General features: G+C 39.7%; 1 protein-coding gene across 6 annotated transcripts in view; it reads left to right on the forward strand.

The window, feature by feature from the left end:
- FUT8 (fucosyltransferase 8) overlaps positions 1–16,409 on the forward strand; it is a 429,531-nt gene that overhangs the window by 31,375 nt on the left and 381,747 nt on the right. The gene's annotated exons all lie outside the window — the stretch shown is intronic.

The following is a 16,409-nucleotide window of genomic DNA, read 5'->3' on the forward strand; positions in this document are numbered from 1 at the left end:
GAGACAGTCTCTTACTATTCCCCTCAGTAGAGTGCTATGGCGTCATAGCTCACAGCAGCCTCAAACTCTTGAGGTCAAGAGATCCTCCTGTCTCAGCCTCCCAAGTAGCTGGGATTATAGGCACCTGCCACAAATTTATTTTTATTTTTGAGACAGAGTCTCAAGCTGTCACCCTAGGTAGAGTGCTGTGGTATCACAGCTCACACCAACCTCAAACTCTTGGTCTTAATTGATTCTCTTGCCTCAGCCTCCCAAGTAGCTGAGATTACATTTGCCTTCCAGAACACCTGGCTATTTTTTTGTTGTTGCAGTTTTTTTTTTAAGTTGGCCCAGGCTGGGTTCGAAACTGCCACTCTTGGTGTATGTGACCAGCGTCCTGACAACTGAGCTACGGGCGCCCCCCCCCCTTTTTTTTCTTTTTTTGAGACAGGGTCTTGCTCTTGTTCAGGCTGGTCTGGAATTTATAAACTCAAGTAATCCACCTGCCTAGGTCCTTCCGGAGTGCTAGGATTATAGATGTAAGTCACTGTGCCCGGCCTGGTGATGGAGTGTTTTTAAAGGAATCAGCAATAGTAACAAATAAGGACAGCAAAGCCTGTTAGTGCTAAGAGACTATCATGTAAATGCTAAGCACTCTAGTTTTGCTCTTAGACCTCTTTATGTTTAGAAAATGATCTTATTTTAAAAAAAGAAAATGATCTTATTTTTTATTTTATGAATACTATGCAGGAAATTAATGGACCTATGACTATATTGGCTCTTTGACATATGGGATGGAATATCCCAGCAATAGAAACTTGGAGGAGTACTTTGATTAGGATTATGTTTCTATCTCTACCATTAATAATGTCTTTTATAATTAATTTAATATTTATATCTTTTTTCTAATGCAGAAAGTATTCATTCTGTGGCAGAATCATCTTTAATTTCTTAAGCAGGGTCATATACTTTTATAGCTTAGAAGTAGCTCTTTTCCCAAAAATCTTTGTTGTTAATAGACTAAAAAAATAGGTAAATGAAGTAAACTTTGTAAAGCATGCTTTAGTTTAGAGTACTGTTAGTGATGCCACACTGGTTTAAATATAAATGGATAAAGTGCAGGGAAAGGAGAAGGCAGTGAAGGCAAAGAGAAGTTATCTTGTTGGGTATTACACTCAGGACATGTTACTTCTGAGAATTAAATATCTTCCAAAATATTTCCCATTCCTGATGACACCAAATTTTCTTACCCGGTACCCCTGTGCAACCTTTTCTATTCTTTCAAAAATTACTTCTTTAATAAGACTATTTTTAGATAACTTTTCTTTTTGTCTTTGGAATTCCTGCTTCTGTATGGAAGTGGTTTTGCTGAATTTGTGATCAGTATTGTTGCCAGGATATGATAGAGAGGCACATTTTCTTGTAAACTTAATGTTATTTTCTTTGAGTACAGACACTTTTACTATCTTAAGGGGTCTGACTTTTTCATCTTTGACTAGACAATTCATTAACTTGTTTTAGCAAACATTTGTTTATTGAGCAAGTACTATGTGACAAGCAGGTATTAGTTCCTAGTTAGGTGGTCAGCCATAACTAAATTGCTGAAGATCAGACATTTTGATCACTAGGCACCAAAGTCTTACTTATTTATTCTTTCAGTTCTATTTATAATTTTATGTATTTTATTTATTTATTTACTTTGGTTCAAGGCCTATCTTTTTTAAAATTTCAGGTTAATCTAAGGGTACAAACAACCAGGTTGCAGTGTTTGCATCTGATAGGTAGAATCTCTATCTAGTTGTGTCCCACACCCAAGAGGTGTGCCGTATACTCTTAACACTGTGCTCATTAAAGGGAAGCACATCAGTCTCCTTCCCTCTTCCCTCCCCCATCTATTTATAATTTTAAACTTCAAACACCAAAGTAGAGATTCTATTAAATCACCTGACTTTAACTTCTGCCCTCCCTCAACCCTTTTTGTTGGTGTATTTTTTTATTTTTATTTTTTTGAGACAGAGTCTCAGTCTGTCACCCAGCCTGGTGTCACAGCTCACAGTAACCTCATACTCCTGGGTTCAAGTAGTTCTCTTGCCTCAGTCTCCCAAGAAGCTGGGCCTAAAGGTGCCTGCTACTATGCCTGGCTAGTTTTTCTATTTTTAGTAGAGACAAGGTCTTGCTCTTACTTAGGTGGTTTGGAACTGCTGATCTCAGGCAATCTACCCACCGCAGCCTCCCAGGGTGTTAGGGTTACAGGCATGAGCCACTGAGCCTGGCCTGTCGATTATTTTTAAGAACATTCAGAAATCCTGCTTTATTCATAAATATTTGAGGGTGAAACTTAATTTTTTTATATCTTAATCAATGCCATAATTATACATTAAAAATGAACTGCAATTTCTTGTAATTAATTATATTAAACTCTCCATTTATGTACAAAATGTCTTTTTACATTTGGTTTGTTTGAATTGAATCAGGATCCCGAAAGGTCTGCTCACTACAATTGGTTGTGCTGTGTCTTTTTAAAGTTGCTTTTAATCTAGAATAGCCCCCCTTTCCTCTCTTTTCTCATGACAGTGACTTATTGAAGGAATAGTTTTGTTCCCATGGAGTTTAGTTGAATTTGGAATAATTAGCATTTCCTGAAACATATTTGTAGTGTCTTTCCTTGATACAACCTAATTTTCTAAGCTTATCAGTGAGCTTCAGAAAGTGACTTCTGTCTCCTAAGTGAATTGTCCAAACAACTGGTTTGTTTATTTATTTCAGACAGAGTCTTACTTTGTCACCCTTGGTAAAGTTCTGTGGTGTCATAGCTCACTGCAATTTCAAACTCTTTGGCTCAAGTGATCCTCTTGCCTCAGGCTCTCAAGTAGCTGGGACTACAGGTCCCTGCCACAAAGCCCAGCTATTTTTAGAAACGGGGTCTGGCTCTGGCTCATGCTGATCTGAAATTCCTAAGCTCAGGCAATCTGCCCGCCTCTGCTTCAAACACCTGCTTTGAAATGTATCCATTCAGGCTCTTATCAAAAAGGCAGAATTTAACAAGTGTTGGCAAGAATGTGGAGAAAAGGGATCATTTGTACACTGTTGGCGGGGATATAAATTAGTACAGCCTTTATGGAAAACAGTATGGAGGTTTCCTCAAAAAATTACAAATGGAACTACTGTATACTTCATCAGTTTCACTTCTTAGTATATAACTAAAGGATCTGAAATCTGTATGTCAAAAAGATACCTGTACTTTCATGTTCATTGAAGCATTATTTGTAATAGCTAAGGTATGGAATCAACCTAAGTGTTCATCAACAGATGAATGGATAAAGAAAATGTGGTATACTATATATACACAATGGACTACTCTTCAGCCTTTCAGTAGCATGGATGAGCTTGGAGGACATTATGCTAAATGAAATAAGCCAGTCACAGAGAGACAAATACTGTATGATCTCACTTATGTGTAGAATCTAAAAAAGTTGAACTCTTAGAAGCAGGGAATAGAATGGTGCTTACCAGGTCTTGGGGGTGGGAGAGAAATAAGATGTTGGTTGAACAGTACAAAGTTTCAGTTAGGAAGAATAACTTCTGCAGATCTCATATATTACTTGGTGACAACATGTATAATTAATAGTAATGTACACTTGAAAGTTGCTTAGAGAGTAAATTTTATTTATTTATTTATTTATTTATTTTTTGAGACAGAGTCTCAAGCTGTCGCCCTGGGTAGAGTGCCGTAGCTTCATAGCTCACAGTAACTTCCAACTCTTGGTCTCAAGCAATCCTCTTGCCTCAGTTTTTTCATTTTTAGTAGAGACGGGATCTTGCTTTTTGCTCAGGCTGAACTTGAACTCATGAGCTCAAGCAATCTACCCACTTGGCCTCCCGAGTGCTAGGATTACAAGAGTGAGCCACCATGCCTGGCTTGAGAGTAATTTTTTTTTTTTTTTTTTTTTTTGCAGTTTTTGGCCGGGGCTGGGTTTGAACCCACCACCTCTGGTATATGGGGCCGGCGCCCTACTCCTTTGAGCCACAGGTGTTGTCAGTGAGAGTAAATTTTAAATGTCCTTACCACAAAGAAAAAAGTAGCTATGTGAGGTAATAGGTATGTTACTTAGCTTGATTTAATCATTTCATGACATATATATGTATCAGAATATCACATTGTACATCATAAATGTCTACAGCTTTTGTCAATTCAAAACCATAAATTAAAAATAATGTATTCTGTCCAGAATTCTTCTTGCTGAGAAAATAATTTGGCTTTTTGTTATTTGAGCTTTTTCTTTAACTTGTAAATTTTTCTTATGTGCTATATAAATAGTTGAAAGTTAATTAGAAGTATAACTGTAAATAGTAATGATGCCAGTTTTCTTTAGAGAAGAAACTTTATAGAAAGTGGTTAAATGTGTTAGATAAATGAAAGATCCTTATCTATTAAAGATGTGACCATTTAGGTTTTTTGTTTTATGAAACTAGGATTTGGAAAGATTATATGTTTGAGAGATAGTATAATAATACTTATGATGGTTTAGAGCTTAGACTTTGGAGCTGATAGCCTGGAATTGGAATTCCAGCTTCAGCAAGGTGCTGTTAACACAGATTCTCTGAACTTCAGTTTTTTTTTTTCCTCCGCATAAAACAGGTATGATTTCTACTTCCCATGACTGTCACGACATCGCATATAAAAAGTACTGAGTAGGCTCCGCACCTGTAGCTCAGTGACTAGGGCACCAGACACATACGCTGGAGCTGGTGGGTTCGAATCCAGCCCGGGCCTGTCAAACAACAGTGACAACTACAACCAAAAAATAGAAGAGCGTTATGGCGGGCACCTGTGGTCCCAGCTACTTGGGAGGCTGAGGCTAGAGAATTGCTTAAGCCCAAGAGTTTGAGGTTGCTGTGAGCTGTGATGTTACAGCACTCTACCCAGGGTGACATAAGTGAGATTTTGGCTCCAAAAAAAAAAGTGCTGAGTAAATGGTGGCTATCATTATTAATGCTGTATTTTTTAAAAAAATAAACTCGGGCGGCACCTGTGGCTGAAAGGTGTAGGGCACCGGCCCCATATGCCAGAGGTTGTGGGTTCAAACCCAGCCCTGGCAAAAACTGCAAAAAAAAAGAGCCTCAAGCTGTCACCCTTGGTAGAGTACTGTGGCATCACAGCTCACAGCAACCTCCAGATCCTGGGCTCAAGCGATTCTCCTGCCTCCACCTCCCAAGTAGCAGTAGCTGGGACTACAGGTACCCACCACAATGCCCGGCTATATTTTTGTTGCAGCTGTCATTGTTGTTTGGCAGGCCCAGGCTGGATTTGAACCCACCAGCTCAGGTGTATGTGGCTGGCACCTTAGCCACTTGAGCCACAGGTGCCGAGCCTAAACTTATAAATTTTATGACACGTAGGTGGACATGTAAGTCCGCATGCATTAGTAAGAATTTTATTAGGTTCTCATGAAGAACAAGTAAAGTGCTACAGTAAGAATTAAGGGAAAGCTAGAACATACTCTATTTCAAAAATACAAAACTATAGCGATGGAGAACAGGATCATTGGTTACTCAGTGCTATGTTTTTGTCCCGTCAAAAATTCATGTAGAAACTGAATTGCTGAAGCAACGCTTTTGGGAGTTGGGGCCTAATGGAAAGTGGATCATGTGTAGGATCCCCCATACATGGGTTAATGGCACCCTAATCTTGGACTTCCCAGCCTCCAGAACTGTGAGAAATAAATTTCTGTTCTTTACCCAGTCTCAGATATTCTGTTAGAGCAGCACAAAACGGGCTTGGTGTTGTAGGTGGGGAGAGTGTATGATTATGGAGAGATAGTATAAGGGAGCTTTTTGGTGTGATAGAACTGTTCTATATCCTGAATATGATGGTGCTTACACAAGTTTGTACATGTGTTGAAATTCATAGAACTGTATACTTCCATTTCCTTCAAAACAACCATTTTACTGTATGTTAAGTTAAAAGAATAAAATTGAAGACATACATTATATGTTTTTTGCAAGGCATTTTGTCGGTTGGCTTACTTTCAAGGATTTGTAAGAAAAGTGACAATTACACAGAAAACCTTTGATATTAAAATAATTAACACTGTAATCATTCTGTGCAAAGAATTGGGATGGTCACAAGCAGAACTTCACATTTTTGAATAGATAATTATCATTTACTGAAATAATACTTATGTTCAGTAGGCACTTTGTAAACATTTTTAACTGTGCCATCCTCACAAAATGGTGCAGTATTTTCTCTGTTTTATAGATAAGGAAAGTGAAACATAGAAAATAGAAATATTAGAAGACTAACTTAGGTTCACACAGCAAGAATGTAATAGAGCTGGAATGTGAGCTGGAATGTGAGCTTTCATACTGAAACATCCGAACCTTTTTTATTGTAAAGCACAATTACAGAAAACCCCACAAAGCAAATGTGTCTAATGTAGTAAATGGTGAACACAATTATAGTAAGTCTTCACTTAATATTGCTGATAGGTCCTTGGAAACTGTGACTTTAAGCAAAATGAAAGGGCTTGAATAATGTCCTTTCTGTTCAGTGTTGTGGTTATACTCATAATGTTGGTGAGAAAAAATTGGTTTTGTCATATATAATTTTGTTTGAAGTTACAGTTTCCAAGAACCTATTGTTAGCATTAAGTGAGGACTTAACTGTATCCTCCCACCCAGGTCATGATGTAGGATTTTATGAGCTACCCAGATGCTTTCCACATGCCCTACCTCAGTCATAACTGCTTCCCTCCCCAGTAATAACCATTATTTTGATTTTAATAGTAATCCATAGTTTTATTGCCCAAGTATGTATCCCTAGAACTATAATCTTACCTATTTTTAAACTTTTTTTCATTTTTCATTTTTAAACTTTTGATGTGTCTTTTGAACCTCTTGATTTATAGATTTCCCCTTTTCTTTTTTTTTGAGACAGAGCCTCAAGCTGTTGGCCGGGGTAAAGTGATGTGGCATCACAGCTCACAGCAACCTCCAACTCCTGGGCTCAAGCGGGTCTCCTGCCTCTGCCTCCCAAGTAGCTGGGACTACAGGCACCTGCCACAACCCCTGGCTATTTTTTGGTTGCAGCTGTCATTGTTGTTTGGCGGGCCTGGGCTGGATTCGAACCCGCCAGCTCAGGTGTATATGGCTGGTGCCTTAGCTTAGGCGCCAAGCCTGGATTCCCCTTTTCATCTCTCTTACAATTTAAGTATTGAACTTTACGCTGTTCGACTTGAAGCATTTTCCACAGTTTAGATTCTGGTGATTGCAGGCTAATAGCACAGTTTAACAAGTTCTTCTGTTTACTTGATGCCCTGCAGATTTTCAGCTGGATCCAGAGGCTTAACCAGAATCAAGTGTGAGCCCTTAAATAGGACTATAGGATGTGTTCTCTTCATCAGGGGAGGCCCTTGATAGCATGATGCCTCTCTTTGTGATGTTAGCAGCCATTGATACTCAATTCCTAAATCCATTGATTCTTTGAGGATTGCAAAATGGTGATACTCTAAATCATTTTTTTTTTATTACCTGGCGTACTTACATAGAAGACTATCCCTAAATAATCACTATTTGGTTATTGAGTAGTACAGTTTACAATGAAAGGTAGGATAAATGCTAGATTCTTTTTTTTTTTTTTTTGTTGAGATAGCATACCATATGCTCTGAGCAGAGTGTAATGGCGATATAGCTGTGGGCATCTTGTCACCTCAGCATTCTGAAGCCGCTGGGATTACAGGCACTCACCATGGCGCCTGGCTGGGCTTTTTTCATTTTTTTGTTGAGTAGGGGTCTCACTCTCGCTCAGACAAGTCTCGAATTCCTGAGCTCAGGCAATTCTCCTGCCTCAGAATCCCACAGTGCTGGGATTACAGATGTGAGCCCATTGATTCTTTGTTTTCTTTCTTTCTTTTTTTTTGAGACAGAGTCTCACTTTGTCACCCTCAGTAAAGTGCTGTGGCGTCACAGCTCACAGCAACCTCCAGCTCCTGGGCTTAGGCGATTCTCTTGCCTCAGCCTCCTGAGTAGCTGGGACTACAGGTGCCCGCCACAACACCTGGCTATTTTTTGTTGCAGTTTGGCTAGGGCCGGGTTTGAACCCGCCATCCTCAGTATATGGGGCTGGTGCCCTACTCACTGAGCCACAGGTGCCACCCTGATTCTTTGTTTTCATTTACCAGTTTTCAAAATACTAGATTTGTTCCATCTAAAATTCCAAAGGTGTTTTAGGGTTTTTGTTGTTGTTGTCGTTGTTGTTAGGATCATTATGAATTTGTTGATGTAGACATGTTTGGATTTTAATCCATTACGATTTATATGTTTAATGAAGCTCAAATTGACCATCTTTGACTAATGGGAGCCTTTTAAATCTTTTAAACATGACCCTCCTAATCTTTGATAGTCTTTTTGTAGTTGTTCCAGGCTTATTATGGAAATTTTCTTTTGAGTCTGTGGATATAGCCATTTCTCTAAAAATCTCTGAAAATGAAGATTATTATTATATATGATAATGTTCGTAGTTGAAGCGTTCCAACTAAAGTCCCTAGTTAAAAAAAACAAAACAAAACACTCTGACTTGGCTTAAAACACTACCTGGACATGATAGTAGTTCAGTAAATATTTACTGAATAGATATTAGGATATTGACTATCTTTAGGTTAAGACCTTTTTAATTCCCTCAAAGTACCTGGCTTTTAATTGCCTAGTAAATGTGATGAAAATGAGTAAGATTATGTTTTTTTTTTTCTTTTTTTTTTTTTTAAGACAGATTCTCACTATGTTGCCCTCAGTAGAGTTTTGTGGCGTCATGGCTCACAGCAACCTCAAACTCTTGGGCTTAAGCAATTCTCTTGCCTCAGCCTCCCAAGTAGCTGGGACCACAGGTGCCCGCCACAATGCCTAGCTATTTTTTGTTGCAGTTGTCGTTGTTTAGCTGGCCCAGGCCAGGTTCAAACCTGCTAGCCTTGGGGTATGTGGCTGGTGCCATAAGCACTGTGCAACGGGCGCCAAGCCAAGATCATGGTCTTTGATAGCAGACCTCAGCCTACCCTATATTAGTTGTGTGACTTTGAAGAAGGAAGTTAGTTATACCATACTTTTACTTCTTTATAAAATGGGTTAATAACTAGCTCATAGGATTGTTATAAGATTTAAATGAAATTAATTCCAGTTATCAACATATATACATATGTATATATACTCTGTGCATTTGATTTTACATTGATAGTAAATAAAATATAAATAGACAATGAGTTTAAGAAACTATATGAGCCAAATAATGAGAAAAATAATAATTAACAGTGGTAGCACAGTGCAACCACTTCTAGCGAGAGGTGTAGGGTGTGGAGCTGGCTGCTGCAGAGGATCTGGGACAACCTGAGCACCTGACCTCCCCCATCTGTCTCCTCCCAGTCACCCTTGTCTGCACATCCTCTCATTTCCTATTCCCACCCTTGACTGTTGGCGGGAATGTGGCCGTAGCTGCTCTGCTGAGAACCCCAGTGGGCTTATTTTTCTGGAAGCGGGTCTGAGGGGCCAGGGCCAGCCCTGCGTGCTACCATTAGATTCTTGCCTGTTCTAGGCTGCCTCCATTCTGAGGCCCTGGGACACTGCACTGAGGCAGAAGTTTTCCCGGTTGATACCCCAGTGAGGTACTCCCCATTTACTTTTCTGTTTAGTGACTAGACCAGTGACTTGACTAACTTGAGCTGTCCAGACCTTGGGCACTCAGTAATGTCAGAATGAATGACATCAGCCTTTCCCAAATCTGCAAATCCTACAAAACATCTGGGGCACTGGTTAAAAGGTGACTCTTGAACCAGGATCAAATAGACTGAATCAACTCTCTAGGAGTAAGATCTGAGTATTTGTTGCATGTAGAACAAATATCCATCTCTTAGATGGTTCTTCCTATGGCAGGTTTGGGAAATTATACCAGCTCAACACCTTGAGGGCTCAGACCAGTCATAGACTCAAAATTATAATCTGTAGGCTCAGGTACCCCCAAGCTTTCGTGCTTCATTGCCATGTACTTTTGCAGACAAAATACTTCATGGGGACTGAGGCCCAAAGTCACAATGGAACCGAGTCTCAGAAACTAGGTCTCCCAGACCGCAGCTCAGGATCTTTCTCCTCAGCATGATGTCCTGCAGGCCTCAGTATGGGGCCAGCTGCATGAGAGATTTGAGGCAACCCAGGAAGGGCAGGAATCTACTGTCAGGAGCCTGGGGGATGCAGGGCCAACCCTGGCTTCTCATACCAGCTTCTAGGGAAATAATGCTGCTCTGGTTCTCAGCAGAGCAGCTGTGGCCACATTCCCACTGACAGACAGGAGTGGGAAGAGGAAATGAGTGGGAATAGTAAATGAGAGGATGTGGGGATGAGGGTGGACCAAAAAGGAACAGTTGGATGAAGTTGGGCACTCAGGTGTCCCAGCCACTGCTTGGGTTCATTCCCAGCTTCTCTGCGGCGGCCAGCCCTGCACCTCACATCTTTCAAGAGAGAAGGAAATGCCTCTGTGTGGCCACTTCCACCCTCCTTTTGCTGGGGTCCTGCCACTCCTGCCACTGGTGTCGTGCCCACTTCCAAGATAGTGGCAGTATCCAATGCAATTGGCTGGGGGGGCTGGAGGCTCCTGCAGCTGCTGTATCTGCCTGGTGAGGGGATTGGCAGGAAAGGGGGTAGCATGGAGCAGATGTGATTAGCATATTTCAGGGTATTACTATTATTATTTTTTTTTTTGTAGAGACAGAGTCTCACTTTATGGCCCTCGGTAGAGTGCCATGGCCTCACACAGCTCACAGCAACCTCCAACTCCTGGGCTTAAGCAATTCTCTTGCCTCAGCCTCCCAAGTAGCTGGGACTACAGGCGCCCGCCACAACGCCCGGCTATTTTTTGGTTGCAGTTTGGTGGCCGGGGCTGGGTTTGAACCCGCCACCCTTGGTATATGGGGCCGGCGCCTTACCGACTGAGCCACAGGCGCCGCCCCAGGGTATTATTTTTTTATATGGACTTGTTATTCCTTTCTAGAGCTATACTTTTAATACATAAGCACAAATAAAATAATTAAAAACATGTAAATAATGAAATTAATACTACCCATGTATAAGGTGCATCCTTATTTTTCCCTCAAAAAATTTGGGGGAAAAGTGTGCATTATACATGGCAAAATAAGGTAATTAGCTAGTGGAAGATCTTATCTCTATGTTAATGGCTGCTCACTGATCAGGGTGGTGGTTGCTGAATGTTGGGGTAGCAGTGGGAATTTTAAAATAAAACAATGAAGTTTGCTGCATTAATCGACTCTTCCTAGAATAAAAGATTTTTCTAGCTTGTGACACTGTTTGATAGCATTTTACCTGCCACTGAATTTCTTTGATACTTACGTCAGTCCTCTTAAACCCTGCCATTGTTTCATCAACTTAATTTATGTAACATTTTAAATCATTTGTTGTCATTTCAACAGTGTTCACAGCATCTTCACCAGGAGTTGATTCCTTATCAAAAAACCAACTTCTTTGCTCATCTATAAGAAGCAACTTCTCATCCATTCAAGTTTTATTGTGAGTTTGCAAGAACTTAGTCAAATCTTCAGCCTCTACCTCTAATTCAAGTTGCTACTAATATTTCCACCACATTTGGAGTTACTTCCTCCACTGAAGTCTTGAACCCTGAAGTCATCCAGGAGGGTTGAAATCAACTTCTTCCAGACTGTTAATGCTGACATTTTGACCTCTCATGAATCACAGATGTTCCTAATGGCATCCAGAATGGTGACTTTTTTCCAGGAAGTTTTCAATTGACTTTGCCCAGATCCATCAGAGGAATCAGTATCTATGGCAGCTGTGGTCTTAGGGAATGTATGAAAATAGCATTCATCTCCTTGTACATCTTCATTAGAGCTCTTGGGTCACTATGTGCCTTTGTGCCTTTTTAAGGGATAGTAATATTTTGAAAGGAATTTTATTTTGTGTGTGTGAGCATTAGGTCTCAATAGTAGGTTTAAAGAATTCAGTAAACCGTGCGGTATACAGATGTATGGTCATATCTAGGTTTTGTTGTTCCATTTATAGAACACAGGCAAAATAGATTTATCGTAATTCTTAAGGGTCCTAGGGTCATCAGAATGGTAAATGAACTTTGGCTTGAACTGAAGTGCCCAGCTGCATTAGTCCATGACAACTGAGTCATCCTGTGCTTTGAAGCCAGGCTTTGATTTGATCTCTCCAGCTATGAAAGTTCTACATGACATCTTCTTCTAATAGAAGGCTGTTTTGTCTATGTTGAAAATCTGTTGTTCAGTGTATCTGCTTTCATCAGGGGTTTAAACCAGATCTCTTGGATAATTTGCAGCAGCTTCAATACTTTAGCAGTTGTTGTTTTACCTTGGATGTTTAGGTTCTGGATGTGACTTCTTTCCTTAAGCCTCATGAACCAACCTCTGCTACCTTCCAACTTTTCTTCTGCAGTTTCTTCACCTGTCTCAGGCATGATAGAATTGAAGAGAGTTAGGACCTTCCTCTGAATTAAGCTTTGGCTTAAGGAAATGTTATGGCTGTTTTTTTTTACATGAATAATGAAATAACTTTATTTTATTTTAGTTTTTTTATTTTTTATTTTTTTTTATTAAATCATAGCTGTGTACATTAGTATGATTATGGGGCACCATACACTTGGTTCATAGACCATTTGACACATTTTCATCACACTAGTTAACATAGTTTTCCTGGCATTTTCTTAGTTATTTTGCTAAGACCTTTACATTCCACATTTACTAAGATTCACATATACCCTTGTAAGATGCACCGCAGGTGTAATCCCATTAATCCCTCTTCCTCCACCTACCTCCCCCCTCCCTCCCCTCCCTTTCCCCCTTCTCCCTATTCTTAGGTTGTAACTGGGTTATAGCTTTCATGTGAAGGTCCTACATTAGTTTCATAATAAGGGTGAGTACATTGGGTACTTTTTCTTCCATTCTTGAGACACTTTACTAAGAAGAATATGTTCCAGCTCCATCCATGTAAACATGAAAGAGGTAAAGTCTCCATCTTTCTTTAAGGCTGCATAATATTCCATGGTGTGCATATACCACAATTGTGGCTGTTTTGATCTTCTGTCTGGAGCATGCAGGCTTTCTCCATACCAGCAATAGGCTGTTCTGCTTTCTCACTATTCATTTGTTCACTAGAATAGCACTTTGAATTTCCTTCAAGATTTGGATTCACAGCTTCGCTAACTGGTGTAAGAGGCTTAGCTCTTGGCCTGTGTTGGCTTTTGACATGTTTTCCTCACTAAGCTTAATCATTTCTTGCTTTTGATTTAAGTGAGAGGCACGCAACTCTTCCTTTCATTTTCAAGTTTCCTTTTTTCTGTTTTTTTTTTTTTTTTTTTTTTTTTTTTTTACAGTGGCATGATCATAGCACACTGTAGTCTCTAACTCTGGGCCTCAAATAATCCTCCTGTCTCACCCTTCCAGAATGCTGAGATTACAGGCATGAGCCACCAAACCTGGCCCTTACAAGGTTTTTCACTGGCCTACTTTCAACGCTTTTGTGTCTCAGGAAATAAAGAAGCCTGAACAGAGAAAGAGAGACAGGGAAATGGCTGGCTGGTAGAGCAGTCAGAACACCACAACTTTCAAAGATTAGATTCATCATTTTATATGGGTGCAGTTCATGGTGCCTCAAAATAATTACTACAGATCACTGATCAGAGGGTACCATGACAGATAAAAATAGTAATGAAGAATTTTGAAATATTGTGAGAATCACCAAAATATGATACAGACACACGCTGTTGGGAAAATGGCACTGATAGACTTGCTCGCTCTTATTCAGGCTGGTCTTGAACTCTTGTTCTTAAGAGATCTTGCCTCAGACTCCAAGAGAGACATTGTGCCTGGTCTTGAACAGGTCTTAATAAAATCCATTTTAAGGGTCTGTCTGATCTGTTATATTGAATTGTGGCTAAGTAGATGAATCTTTTAGTCTGAACCTGAGATTTGTCCTGGCAAAGATGTGATACAAGCATTTGGGGGAAATGAAGGAAAAAAAAAGTAATACATATTTAATTTGATGTGTCAAAATATCCTTCCTTTTTTATTTATAGGGTCCAAATTTATGTGCATGGTTTCCCTTTCATAGGAAACAAATAGTTGCATTAAAAAAATCATGCAGGATAATGAATCATAGGATATTGCTGAGTGTGGTAGCTCACGCCTGTAATCCTAGCACTCTGGTAGGCCAAGGTTGGTGGACTGCCTGAGTTCATAGGTTTGAACTCACCCTCTAAAAATAGCTGGGCATTGTGGAGGGTGCCTGGAGTCCCAGCTATTCGGGAGGCTAAGGCAAGAGAATTGCTTGAGCCCAAGAGTTTGAGCTTGCTGTGAGCTATGATGCCAGAGCATTCTACCACGAGTGACAAAGTGAGACTCTGTCTCAAAAAAAAAAAAAAAGAATCATAGGATGTTATGGCATCACAAATTTTAAAAAATAATGAACACGTAGAGTGTGGACAGAATACTTTGTAGTTGTACACTTTTACAGGCATAACTGATTTCAAGTATACACAGTTTGGAATGAGTTTGGTACATGAGTATTAAAATCATCCAAACATTTTTATAGTGGCTTATTTAAAAAAAAATTAGAAATTTGTGTGGAACCTGTGACATAAAAACAAATACTTTTTATTTTTTGAGAGACAGTCTCACTTTTTCGCCTTGGTAGAGTGCTCTGGTGTCATAGCTCACAGCAACCTCAAACTCTTCAGCTAAAGCTATTCTTTTGCCTCAGCCTCCTGAGTAGCTGGGGCTATAGGCGCCTACCACAACATCTGGCCCAGGGCCTTTGCTTTGCTCAGGCTGGTCTTGAACTTGTGAGCTTAGGCTATCCACTTCCCTTCGCCTCCCAGAGTGCTAGGATTACAGGCGTGAGCCATTGGGCCCAGCACACATACTAGATAGATGTCATAATTTAGCCTTTTAAAAGTATCAACTTTAAATTATAAAAATTGAGCGAATTGCTTAGCCTTCAAGGAAATCAACGAAAAATGCTCTGAATATCTTTTTAGTTGGTGTGGAATTATATTTAAATGTTGGCAAAGTATAAGGCAAAGTAAGTGGAGAATCTATTACTTTGGATCATGAGTCATGAAAGGTGAATGTGGTGACAAAAATAGAATATGATCTATAAATTATTGAATGGAATTGAATTATAGGATTATCAACTCTTGGAAGTTTTTTTGATACAGAGTCTCATTATGTCGCCCTCGGTAGAGTGCTGTGGCATCACACCTCACAGCAACATGAAACTCTTGGGCTTAAGCAATTCTCTTGCCTCAGACTCCCAAGTAGCTGGGACTATAGGTGCCCGCCACCCGGCTAGTTTTTTGTTGTAGTTGTTTAGCTGGCCAGGATGGGTTCGAACCCACCAACTCTCCGGGTATGTGGCTGACGCTGTAACCGCTGTGCTACGGGCGCCGAGCCAACTCTTGGAAGTTTTAAATCTTTTTTTTTTGGCATTTAAACATTTTGTGAATTAGTAGCTTTAGGAAAAAGTGTTTTGCAATTGGGAAAAATAAGAATAAAGAATATTGTTTCATTAACAGAATTTTAATGATATTTGTTGGAAATAGTTATCATCTTAGCTATCTTTCCCTTCTCCCAAGATGAATTTTTATTATTTCTGGCTTGGTGGACTTAAAGTTCAGGGGAGAATAAAAATATTATGGCAAAGTCATGATACAAATATATTCTGGAATATTTTAGCAGTCTCTTACCTAGGTGTTTTTTTTTTTTTTTTCTTTTCATTTTGGCTGGGGCTGGGTTTGAACCCACCACCTCCAGCATATGGGACTGCTGTCCTACCCTTTGAGCCACAGGCACCGCCCGTACCTATGTGTTTTTTTATCATAAACAAATGAGAATTTGAAATCAATTTAAGAAAAAAATATGTGATATTGAGTAACTGAGTCCTACAAAACAAAAATTAGAAACTGGTAATAACTGTATTACTTTTAAGGATTTATTTATTTATTTTTATTGTTAAATCATACCTGTGTACATTAGTGCAATCAAGGGGTACAATGTGCTGGCTTCATACATAATCTGAAATATTCTCATCAAACTGGTCAACGTAGCCTTCGTGGCATTTTCTTAGTTATTGTATGTAGACATTTGTATTCTGCATTTAGTAAGTTTCACCTGTACCCATTCTAAGATGCAGCAGAGGTGTGGCCCCACCCTTTGCCCTCCCTCTACTGTAACCTCCCCCCTCCCTTCCCCTCCCTTGGCCCTTTCCCCACATTCTTGTGCTATAGTTGGGTTATAGCCTTCATGTGAAAGCTATAAATTAGCTTCATAGTAGGGCTGAGTAGATTGGATACCTTTTCTTCCATTCCTGAGATACTTTGCTAAGAAGAATGTGTTCCAGCT

This window comes from Nycticebus coucang, chromosome 9, assembly GCF_027406575.1.
Source record: "Nycticebus coucang isolate mNycCou1 chromosome 9, mNycCou1.pri, whole genome shotgun sequence".
In the NCBI taxonomy this organism is placed as follows: Eukaryota; Metazoa; Chordata; class Mammalia; order Primates; family Lorisidae; genus Nycticebus; species Nycticebus coucang.